This window comes from Tasmannia lanceolata, unplaced genomic scaffold, assembly GCF_043159265.1.
Source record: "Tasmannia lanceolata isolate RefF3 unplaced genomic scaffold, GAP_Taslan_0.1 ptg000002l, whole genome shotgun sequence".
Taxonomy (NCBI): Eukaryota; Viridiplantae; Streptophyta; class Magnoliopsida; order Canellales; family Winteraceae; genus Tasmannia; species Tasmannia lanceolata.
This window is the reverse complement of record NW_027518679.1, coordinates 55,219,390-55,232,535: the sequence shown is the minus strand read 5'-3', so window position 1 is coordinate 55,232,535 and position 13,146 is coordinate 55,219,390.

The following is a 13,146-nucleotide window of genomic DNA, read 5'->3' as shown; positions in this document are numbered from 1 at the left end:
TTCATGTTGGGTTAGGGTTGACCTTGACCTCAACCTGCTCCAACCATTCCTGAGTTTGTAATGTTCGTATTATGGATAGGATAGAGGTGCAAGGATTGGGCATCATCCGCAGGGTCGGATCGTGTGGCGGTGGCCTCTTGTGAGGCCAATGGAATGTGAGTCCCTATCTAGGGGTTAGGGTCAATGCGCCATCTAGTGCACAAAGAGGATATGAGACAGACACATTGTTGCTACCTTGGTTCCGAAATGATATGGGCACCCCGTATGTGTGTCCATCCATGGGCATGGGCCACTCTCTTGGCCGATATCAAAAGGGTGCATAATTGGTAAAGACACCCTATATGTTGAAGGTGAAATTGGGCTCTTATAAGTATTGTATGGGAAAGGCAAAAGATTATTATGCATGTTTCTATGTTTCCTTTGTAACCAAGAACACCATTCAGCTAGTGTAGCTTGTGGGTGTTGGAGAGGATGTGGACGGTGTGTTTCTTCTTCCTCTAGCAACTGGTGCACTAAGCACCCCATCTATGCTTCCATCTCCTTGTGGCAGTGTGCACCAAGAGATCATCCAATTCTCACCCTGACTTGAGGAACGTCCATCCCATTGGGTGATTTCCACATGACATCAATAGCCCAGTTTCTAATAGCATGTAATTATTTGTATATTATAATCTTTGTAATATTGTGCTCTTAGAAGGGCATTATTGTCTTGTAAGTTACATAATTCAATATAAATAGCATACAACCAGAACAGAAGGTTGTAAGGCTTCAATTATTCTAATCGTTGTTTTCTACATGGTATCAGATAGGGGTGTTCATTATTCGGTTTTAACCGAACCGAGCCGAATTGATTCGGTCAGTTCGGTTTGGTTTTTTGCTAATTTGGTTCGGTTTCGGTTTTTATTTTTGGTTAATTCGGTTATTCGGTTTCGGTTTCAGTTATCTCGGGGAAAAAATTCGGTTAACCGATTAACCGAAATTAACCAAAAATAAACATTATTTTTTCAAAAAATGGTGTATGGACACTCCGTATGACGATCCAAACCGTCCATTTGATTGATAACAACTTCAGTAGGCTGTGCCTAAGAAACCGTTTCGATAGATTGATCATAGCCCTCCGATCAAACCGTCCAAATAGATTTTTTTTGGTCTTTTTCTATCACAATTCGGTTATAACCGAATAACTGAATTTTTATTCGGTCCGGTTTTGGTTCCCAAAATTTGATAACCAAAATTATTTCGGTTCGGTTATAACCGATTGAACATCCTTAGTATCAGAGGCCCAAATCCCCCCCCCCCCCCCCCCCCCCACCAGTAACTTCCAACTTCCATCTTTTACCTTTCCTAATGGCCTCTTCCACCATTCCTTCAACTGATCCTCCCCAACCAACCGACCAAGTTAATGATCCTCCTTCTCAAACAAATGATCCTCCTACTCAAACAATTTTATCCTCTTCTCTTTCAACTTTTTCACATCCTGTTTTTGAAATCACGAACATCAAATCTCTTGTTTCTATCACTTTAGATAATGAAAATTTTATTCTTTGGCAAATTCTTTTCATTCCAATACTTAACAGCCATGATGCTCTTCATCATGTTGATGGTACCTCTATCTCTCCTTCTCCTTCTGTACTTAATGACTCAGGCATCCCTGTTGTAAATCATGAGTATATACAATGGAAACGAATACATGATAGAGTAGTTTCTTGGCTTAATGCGACCCTCTCAACAGATTCTCAAACCCTATCACTCTCTTACTGCCCGTGAAACCTGGACAGCAATCGAAAAACTTTTTCATGACGAAGCAAACACACTATATCTTCAATTGAAAGTCGACTTCAATGACCTTAAAAAGGGAAACAAATCAATGGAACTATTTCTTCAAGAAATCAAAACAATTTCTGATTCTCTTAGTGCCATAGGTCACCCCTTAGAAGATGAGGATTTAGTAATACAAACTCTTAAAGGTCTTACCTTAGAATATGATAGTTTCGTCTCTGCCATAACTGCTCGACCTCCTCTTCCTCAATTCGATCAAATCCTTCCTATTCTACTTGCTCAAGAACATCGACAAATACATCAACATCCATCTTCTACACCGATTGACAATGCCTTTTTTTGCCAATCGTGGTCGTGGTTATCGAGGTGGTCGTGGTATTCATGGTCGTGGAGGACGAGGTAATTATTTCAACAACTACAATTTCAACAACAATAACTATACTGGAAGAGGACGAGGAAATTTTCATCCACGACCCCAAAATCTTGCCCAAAATTTTTCCTCTGCCCAACTCAGAAATTCTTCTGAAAGTATTCTTGGACGTCCACCCCAACTCATTCCTAAATTAGAAATCTGTCAAATCTGCAGTAAACCAAATCATACTGCACTTGAATGTCGAAACCATTTTAATCAAGCCTAGACGGTTGATCAAATCCCTCTATCATTTGTTGCTATGAATCAAAAAGATACTTTCAATCAGGCATGGTATCCGGATACTGGCACAACATCACATATGACATCTTCAGAAGGTATTGTTTCTTCTAAAATTCCTTATTCTGGGTCCGATTGTATCTATGTTGGTAATGGTAATTTATTACATATTTCACATATTGGAAATTCAGTTTTAAAATCTTCTAATCATCTTTTTGAAATGAATGATGTTTTAGTAGTTCCTAATACTAAGAAAAACCTTTTTTCTGTCAAAAAATCGCTTCTGATAATAATGTATGTTTTGAATTTTATCCCTTTGGTTTTTGTGTTAAGGACATGGTAATGAAGAAGCCTCTTCTTCATTGCAATAATCATGGATCATTATATCCTCTTCCTCCATCTCTCGCTCGAGTTGAACCTGTCAAAGCTGAAGCCCTCTCTGTTGTTCGTGATTCCCAACGTATATGGCATAATAGACTTTGCCAGCCTAGTAATCCTTCTTTTAAGCATATTTTTCATTTACAAATGTATTAATTGTAAGAACACTTTGTGTCAAGCTTGTGAAATTGGCAAAAGTACTAGATTGCCTTTGTCAAATTCTACTTCTCGTCCTACTGTTCCCTTAGAAATTTTTCATTATGATGTCTGGATGTCTCCAGTACCTTCATTTTCAGGATATCGATATTATATTTTATTTTTAGATGACTTCTCACGATTTTCTTGGGTATATCCACTAACTCGTAAATCTGAAGTTTTTCACCAAATTCAAAAATTTCAAAGTTATGATTGAAAATTTATTGAATCATAAAATTAATTTTTTACAATATGATGGCGGAGGTGAATATCTTAATGCTAATTTTCAAGAATACTTCGAAATGAATGGTATACAATTACGTATATCCTCTCTCTACACACCACAACTAGGGGTGGCCAGAACCGAACCAGAACCGAAGAACCGAACCGGAACCGAACTGTAAAAAAATATTTTTGGTCCGGTTCGGTTCCACTGATGAAGAACCGAAAAATTTCGGTTCGGTTCCGGGTCTAATGTTCTCGGTTCGGTTCCGGAACCGAAGAACCGAACTTTGAATATATATATATATAATATTTTTATATTCTATTATATATATACTTAATAATATAAACTACTTATAATATTAATAAGTAATAGTTAATACTATTCTTATAATAAGAAAGTAACTTATATTATAACTTTAATTAAAAGTTTTTATAAATTATAATTAATAATTAATAATTAGCCATTAGAACCGAAGAACCGAACCGGACCGAACCGATTATTTTCGGTCCGGTTCGGTTCGGTCCTACTGTGTACTACGGTTCGGTTCGGTTCTTACGGTTCATGGAACCGAGAACCGAGAACCGAAAAAAAATGAACCGAGAACCGAGAACCGAACCGGTTGGCCACCCCTAACCACAACAAAATGGTGCTTCAGAAAGAAAGCACCGTACTTTATTAAATATGTTGCGCTCAATGCTTTTTCAAGCTAATTTGCCTCCTTTCTGGGTTGAAGCCTTACTCACATACATGTTGTAAATATGTAACCCTCAACAACAATCAAATATCAAATTCCATATTATTTTTTATTTCATAAGGTACCAAATTATTGATAAATTCTGATATTTCACTAAATCTTGGATCCATTACAAAGAGCCCAAAGAGTGTTTATATAGAACACTCATGGGATAAACATAGAAAGAGATACTGATAAGAACGGAAAGAGATAAACATAATCTAATCTAATTACCTATTCAAATCAGTATGCCTAAACTATGCCTAATCAATCTAAGATCTTGAGAGATCTGATTTTATTATCTAACAATTATGAATTTCTAAGAGTTTTTGGTTGTTTATGTTTTCCGAATCAATCCTCTATTTCTCCAAACAAACTTTCAGCTCGTTCTTCTCCTTGCATTTTTATTGGTTATGCGCAGAATTATCAAGCATATAGATGCCTAGATATAAAAACTAATAAAGTTTTTATTTCTAGACACGTTAAATTTTTTTTGAATAATTTCCCTTTATGACTCCTCTCCTTCCAATTCGTTCTCAAATATACAATTATTATCTTCTCCGAAAATTTCAAACCCCTCCCCCCCGCCCAGCCGCTCTTCACGGCCGGCTAACATTAAATATTAGGCTTTTACGTATATGTCACGTTTCTCTCTCTTTCTCTCTCTCTCTCTCTCTCTCTCTCTCTAATAATACAAATGACTCAACAACCCCCCCCCCCCCCCCCCCCTCCTCTTCACGTCTGGCTAACGTTAAATATTAGGCTTTCACGTATATGTCACGTTTCCCACCATTTGACCGGTCTCTCTCTCTCCACACACAAATAAACTGTTGGTGGGCCCAATAGCAACCATTGGTGGAATGGGGGGCCATCTTTGAACAACGTAGGCCCCACCCATACCACACCATAGGATAATCCAAACCATCCATTTGATGGGCCATAAACGTAAATATGTTGCATCCCAAAATATCATTTCCATAGGCTGATCCTAGCTCTCCGATTTAAATAGAAACTACATCTTATGCAACCTCTATAGATTGTAGGGTTGTGATCATCCTAGGGAAATGATTTTTGGGGCGCAACCTATTTACATTGTGGCCCATCAAATGAATGGTTTGGATCATCCTATGGAGTTGGTCGTAAAGTAACATTTAGGCCCGTCCACAACATAGGACGATCCAAGCCGTCCATGGTTTGGATACTCTTGTGGAGTTGGTCGTACAGTAACATTAAGACCCAATCGTAGGCCCCACCAATATTTTTTCAAATTGAAGCGTACCGTCCACAACATAGGATGATCCTGTTGTGGGGCCCATCAACTGTTCCTGGAGAGAGAGAGATTTTCAAAATTTCCAATCCGTTTCTCTAACTAACAAATCTACTTATTCCCTTCCTCACGATGAAGTTGAAGATATTCTTCCCAACAGTACACGTTTCCATCTTTCAAATTTCAACCTCCATCCGTCCATTCCAATTCCGCCTAAATTTTCGGAGATTCTCTCGCACCGACTACGATTCAATCTTCTTCTAAAACTATATATCCCAACTACTTCAAACTCGTCCTACACACGTCGAGGACGTGCTCCATCCTCATCCATTCCCCAAGTTGCCGCTTCTTCTTTTCCTATACCCCACAAAAACTACGTCTTTTTTCTCACACAAGAAATACTCAACGCCCTTATCCAATCCAGCTACTTCCACTACTAACCTACGTTCCCCAACTCTCCAAAACGTCAACAACTCTTTTCAACTTCCACAAAATTCTCCTCTTCCCTCTCAATCCTTATCTCAATCAATTCAAAACTGAATATCCTCTTCTATTAACTGTCCAAACAAGAATTTTGACTACTACTCCATCACCTTTGAATTCACAATCTCTCATTCAAAATAATCCGACTCAGAAACTACCAAATAATTCTCCTACAACTTCTCCAAATATTTCTATACCTACAAACAAGCATTCAATGACTACTCGTACAAAAGATGGAACTCGGAAAATTAGTAATCTCCCTTCTCTAATTTCATTCCAAAATTCAAATCTTCTAACTGAGCCTACTTGTTTCACAACTGCAAATAAAGATCATAAATGGAAAGATGCTATGTCAGAAGAATATAATGCTCTTATAGCTAACAACACATGGGATCTAGTACACATAAGAATGTTATTGGTTCAAAATGGGTTTACAAAATCAAGCTCAACTCTGATGGCAGTATTGAACGTGATAAAGCGAGGAGCGAGGTCAGTTGCCAAGGGATACAATCAGCAAGCTGGCCTTGATTACGACGAAACATTTTCACCAGTTGTTAAACCTACAACTATTCACATTGTCTTGTCACTCTCTTTAGCAAGGAATTGGTCCATTCGTCAACTTGACGTCAAAAACGCCTTTTTACATGGAGAATTACAAGAAGAGGTATACATGTCTCAACCTCAGGGTTTTGTTCATCCAGATTTCCCAAATCATGTTTGTAAACTTCGGCGTGCATTATATGGATTGAAACAAGCTCCTAGAGCTTGGTTTCAAAGATTCACTCGCTTTATATTGGAAAAAGGTTTTAAATGCAATAAATCCGACAGTTCTATGTTTATTCTTCAAACCTCTACTAGCATGGCTATTCTTCTCCTTTATGTGGATGACATTATTTTGACAGCTTCCAATGATACTTTGTTAGAATCAATCATCACGATTCTTCATAGCGAATTTGCAATGACGGATTTGGGAAAGTTACATTATTTTCTTGGAATTCAGGCATATCAAACAACGGATGGATTATTTTTGTGTCAAGAGAAGTATACAACTGAAATTCTGACCAAGACAAATATGTTACATTCAAATTCAGTTTCTACTCCTATTACCCAAAAATGTCAATTATCTGATGATACAGGTGAGTTTTTAGATAATCCGACTGAATACAGAAGTATTGTTGGCTCTCTCCAGTACTTAACTTTTACAAGACCGGATATTTCCTATGCTGTAAATCTAGTTTCTCAGTTTATGCACGCACCCAGAGAACCACATTTTCAGGCTGTCAAGAGAATACTACGCTACTTAAAGGGCACAATTACCTTTGGTATGTCCTTATTTTCGTCATCTCTTAATCATCTTTGTGCCAATTCCGATGCTAATTGGGCTAACTGTCTGAGTACAAGAAGATCTACACCTGGATTTTGTATTTTCCTTGAAAAAAAATTTAATTTCCTGGTCTGCTAAAAAGCAACCTACGGTTTCTCGCTCTAGTATCGAGTCTGAATATCGCGCACTAGCATACGCAGTTGCAGATATGTGTTGGATCAAATCATTGCTGTGAGAACTTGAAATTTTTCTCCCCAAGCCTGTCATATTACATTGTGATAATATAGGCGCAACATATTTGGTGGCGAATCTGATTATGCATTCACGTATGAAGCATGTTGACATTGATTATCATTTTGTTCGTGAAAAAGTTGCACGAGGTGAACTTCACGTTTTCTTTACTCCTACAGAAAGACAAATTGCTGATATTTTTACCAAGGGATTATCGTCGACACGCTTTATTTTATGTTCCAATTTGACAGTTTGTTCCAAACCCGCTCAAATTGCGGGAGGGTAATAGCATGTAATTATTTGTATATTATAATCTTTGTAATATTGTGCTCTTAGAAGGGCATTATTGTCTTGTAAGTTACATAATTCAATATCAATAGCATACAACCAGAACAGAAGGTTGTAAGGCTTCAATTACTCTGATCGCTGTTTTCTACAGTTTCTACATTTTTTGAAGAGCTTCCCCACTATCATTTTGAATTGGAGTAAGGCCAATTATTCTGCTCGCTGTTTTCTACAGTTTCTACACGCTTTGCTATTACCCTAATCTCGCAAGTCTATGAACTGCAATGTATGGAAGTAATTGATTTTAGAAATGCTATTCATTAATGTTCTTTATCTTGTGTGGTTTTAATGATGAATTGAAATTGGCTATTAATTTGGAGTTTTATTAAAGTAGAAGAAGGAGAAATTTGGGTCATCACAAAGCTGCACCTCTAGCTGCTAGGAATACTCACCAGTTTTAGGAGGTACATAACAACCAGTCCCCGTTTCGACATTGGGCCTGTTTGGTTGCATGACATAGACTTGGAGAATAGAGGAATGAGTAGTCAATGCGGGGGGGACAAGCATTGGATTTACAGGGGACTCAAAGAACCTCATAGAGTGATGGTAGGATGTGTCATTACCGACATAGAGAGGGGGGGGGGGGGGGGGGGGGGCATCATTCTCGGGTGTGAAATTTCACCTTTTTTGTGATATTGGGCTTGGATATTATAAGGAAGGGACAAGGGTGACACATAAGCAAATATGCCATGGTTAACCAAGAGACATCCTGATGGGGCCAAAATCCGGGTTTGCGATCGCACGGCGGGTAGAGAGCCTCTACTGGTATCTTTAACCACAAACAAAGGGGTCAAGGAGATCTGGGGTGGGTCCCGGATGACCACTTCGACACCCAAGTCAGATTCTGGACCAACCGTATGATGAACATCAAGAAATAACAGAGGTACGATCAAGTTTACCAGTACTAATGCATGGGCTTTTTCTCCACATGCTGGGCAGATGGGTTGAAAGTGGAGGGTGGAAAGGAGGGAGCGGACGTCCAGCACCTTTTCCCCTCTTTTTGCTTGGAATTGAATTGTTTTAATAGTGGTTAAAGCTGGTCTTTAATGGCGTCTGGTATAAGGATTTTTTCTTCCATCATCCACGCCAACCCAATAGCCTCATTCAATGTCTTCGGACGGAAGACTTGAACTTCTCCTGCCAACTCATCCTTGAGGCCTCCCACAAAAGTCTCGACCAAGGCCTTCTCAGTCCATCCTTCAACCATGTTAGACAGCCTCTCGAATTGTTTTTGATATTCCCGTATCGAAGTTGTTTGCTGAAGTTTGTTGAGTGCCGAATCAAAGTCTTGAAAGTCCGTAGGGCCAAATCTAACACACAAGGCTAACTTCAAGTCCTTCCACTCCATATTTTTGTAAACTTTCTCGTACCATTGAAACCATTGTAGCGCTTCACTCTCTAGATGGAACGATGAAAGAGGTACCTTCATATCTTCTGCAATCTTATGGAAGCGAAAAAATTGTTCTGCACGATATACCCATCCCATCGGTTCTTCTGATCCATTGTATTTAGGGAAATCCAACCGAGTGTACCTCGCTTGGATAGATCCTCCCTTTGTTCTAGACCCTGATGCGTCGTTTCCTCCTAATTCCACATTGGAATAGTTAACCTTGCCATGGGAAGCCTCATCCTCGACAGATTTTTGCTTTTGACTTTCCATAAATTTGTGAAACATCTCTGCCAGATTGTTAACGGTCTCTTCCAACTTCTCCACTCTCTCTTCCATAGCTGAATTGTTCTTGAGTTAACTCCTTTTTGTCATGCTAAGATCAACCAGCTCTGATACCAAAATGATAGGTACCCAGAAATAGACAAGCAGAAGAAAAAATAATGGTTCGTTTGGGAAACCAGTCCCTCGTACAAGAGCACGAAATTTGGTTGAAATCTTGTCTACCTTTTCCATTAAGAGATAAGAAATTATAAACGTCTAAAATGATCTCAAGTTTCAACACACTAGGACTCTACAACCAATCAGAATAAATGATAAATAAAAGAAAACTAAAAGATAAATATAAAAGATTGCTAAAACTAACTAGCCAACGTAATCGTTGGTTATTGACATCCCTAATCTAATGTAGCTACCAACAATATTCGATTAAAGAAATCCCAAAAATCAATGGATTCAACAAAGGATGCACTTGCAAAAACCAGCTGCAAGGGCACGCCCATTGGATCAATAAGCAAGCCGAGGGTGAGAGTCGGAGACCTAATGGCAAATTGGCAATACAAGATATGTGATTGGCAAAGACAAGGTAGAACAACTCAAAGCTTCGGCCAACCTCTAAAGAAAAGAGGGGGATTGACGTTGCAATCCGCTAAGAAACTCTTTTCCCAAGTTCACTCTCAATCCTGAACTAGCTTTCAGACTAGAACCATGTGGATAATATTATGATGGTCCACCAGATCGAAGGTCCTAAACTCCTAATAACAAGCTCATTGTCAACCCCTTGTTGGACCCAATGTTGATTGTTAGGATGGACCCGAATGAGATTATCAGTGGAACACATTCAAGAGAGAACAAAAAAGAAGAGTAGACAATGTTGATATTCATCCACTAATATGTTCAAATGTGTAAAAACAAATATCATGCAAGTGTAGCTGTCTTTCCATTCTATTTCCCATGCATTTAATTTCAATAGTTGCAAAATTTTCTTCTGTTCTGGTTGTGTTTCTCATGTTATGGCAATAATATCATCCATTTGTTTATAATTCTTCTGACTCTTCAGAATTGGTGTACACTTAATCTTCTACTGTCCTCAGCTCAAGTATGGTAGAGCACTTGGAAAATGACATTGGCCCCAATGTCTTTCAAGGGGATGATGGTTCGAATCCACCAAGATCCTAAATTTTACAACCTATTTGAGTTCTGTGTACAATTGATGAAGGACCTGTTCTTATGAGGGCACATTTGGCTACCATGAATTTTTTTTCATGATAAGCTGGTGTCTCCAGGTGGTGAGAGAGCGGTAGGGCGGGTGAAGTGACTAAAAATCAGGAAACAAAAATCACAAAACTAGTGTCTCCAAGTGGCAAGAAGTGGCTAAAAATCAGGAAACAAAAAACTCTAGTAAAAATAGGATCGACTTTTTCCTGATTTTTAGCCACTCCTCGCCCTCATCTCAATCATGCCCTGTCAAAACTCTCTCCTCCCTACTCCTCTCTCACCACCCGGAGACACCAATTTATCATGAAAGAAAAAAAAATTCCTGGCCGCCAGGCATGGCCTAAGTGAGAAGCAAAATATGCAAAATACTTGAGTAGGTGGAAAGTCTTGACTATCATATTATGTGGACGACATTAGAGCTCTATTGCATGAATTCAACTTGTTTTTAGTTTTATTTTTTGTTGTGATATTAGATCATGTTCGTATTCGATGTACAAGTGTTGCGCTTTTTTGTCCAAGTTTTCTCTATTCAAGAAAATTTCATGCGACAGGGCTTATACGTCCAATGAAAGCTCGGCACAAATATATTTTTAGATACAACTATTTCAGAATAGTTGTTTTTGGAGATTACAAGCACATTTTCAGGACACACATGCAGTTCAAGCATTATTCTTTTGCAAAGAACTTTTCCATCATTTGCATATGTTTACATCTGTTTCTGTAATTTTATAGTATTTTATATCAAATTTCGAACACCTGATTTCAAGTAGCTACTGAAATAATATAATATATACACTTGCAGAATTTACAGCGTAACGTTTTGGTTGACATGACCGAAATGTGTTGAAATGGTCAAAATTTCGGTCACAGCCAGATTTCTGGGTTGATCTCTGCAAGTTTAACATTCTTTTCGCTCAATTTGTGGAATATTGCACAAGATTTTCAAGAAAATATACAGCCAGTTGATCTTGTGAGGAAGAGATTCGGTGTGGTGAAAAACAATCAGTTTCTCTTAATTTTGATCACGTTTTTTTCTATTTTCAATAATTCAGTTATTTCTGGGATGAACTCACTTGTTTCTTGATACATTTTGAATTTTATAGTTCAAATTTTAAACACGGAGAAAAGAACATCTTCTCTTTCAGTGGCAATGTGGCATCAAGGCATTTGCAAATTTCTTCAACTTTGGATCTATATCTTCCAAATCGACATAATTATCATAATATCTATGCGGGAGATGAGATGATTCAGCATAGAATCTGGACTGAAAAATGTACTGCCTGACTCCATTTATTATCAAAACTCCTTGGTTGAAGGTGGAGGATTTGAGAAAAGAATCAGGGCTGAACACACACTTGCCCATAAGGTACTAAGTGTTGGGTACCTGTTCTTATGTAGAAGAGAAAACTAGAATACAACAGAAGGCTGGAACTGATTCCATCTGACAAAGCCAATAATACAAGAGAGTAGATCAGTTCAGATATCAGTACCAGATCAATTTTAACATCTGTCAGCGTCCATACCACAGGACTATGTTTAAAGAATCCAATGGAGATTGAACATGAAAGGCATCACCAACCAAGGTAGTTCTAAGAGTTCCCTAGAAAAACTTTACACAAGGGCTGCCATCACATCAAGTCTATAGTTTCAGACTAGCTTTATCGGAGGCATTCACACAATTTTCCCCATGAGAATCATTGGTCTTGGACAGTAATAAATCTGGAAAAGACCCATAGAGTGGCTTCCTTTGTAGACTACCTTCATGTCATGAAACTTCATGTAGGAGGAGCAGGGCACAGAAGATGCTAAGGACACTACATTGTGTTATATACCGCCGAAAAATCATTTCCATAGGTTAATCCTAACCCTCCGATCTGAATGTTAGAGGGTTGATCCTAACCCCCTATAGATCGGAGGGTTACGATAAACCTATGGAAATGATTTTAGGGGCACAACCTATTTAGGCTGTGGCCCATCTAATGGACGGTTTGGATCATCCTATGGTGTGGGCCATACCGTACTTTTAATAAAGTGAGGAGTGCCCTCATCAAAATACAGTAGTGCTGATAACATTTCCCTAAATTAGATGGTACCTGCTTTTGATGATGTTGAGAATGCAAAAATTTTCTATCATTCATGTAAGTCTAGTCTGTAGAGCAACATATTTACACATGTCGAACAAAATCTTTTGGTACGATGAAGGTCTGGTGTTAGCATCGCTGTTTTATGCTTTGCAATTCATCATTACCTTTTTTCCCCAAAAAACAATTACAAAATTCAATATAAACATCTGTGCTCGATTTACAGTGCAATTTGCAACCCTCTGTATTTATTTTTTTAAAAATGGATGCAACCCTCTGTAATAAGCATGTTCATATGAAAAATAGAGCAATTTCTTTTATGGAATCTATACTTGCATGACATATTTGCTTCAATCAACAGCATCACCGGATATAATCATCAGTACCTTTTTTCCAAGCTCTTGGCCTTATCCAAGCGATAAGATTGTCAAGATCTTTCCTTTGATTGCAAGCTTACAAATTACAGAAAGTATATATAGGCCTCTAATACAAAGTTTGGCTAAATAAAGCTAAGATACTTGATTTTTTTATTTTTTTTTTCCGAAAGGTAACAAAAATTTATTAATAAGGA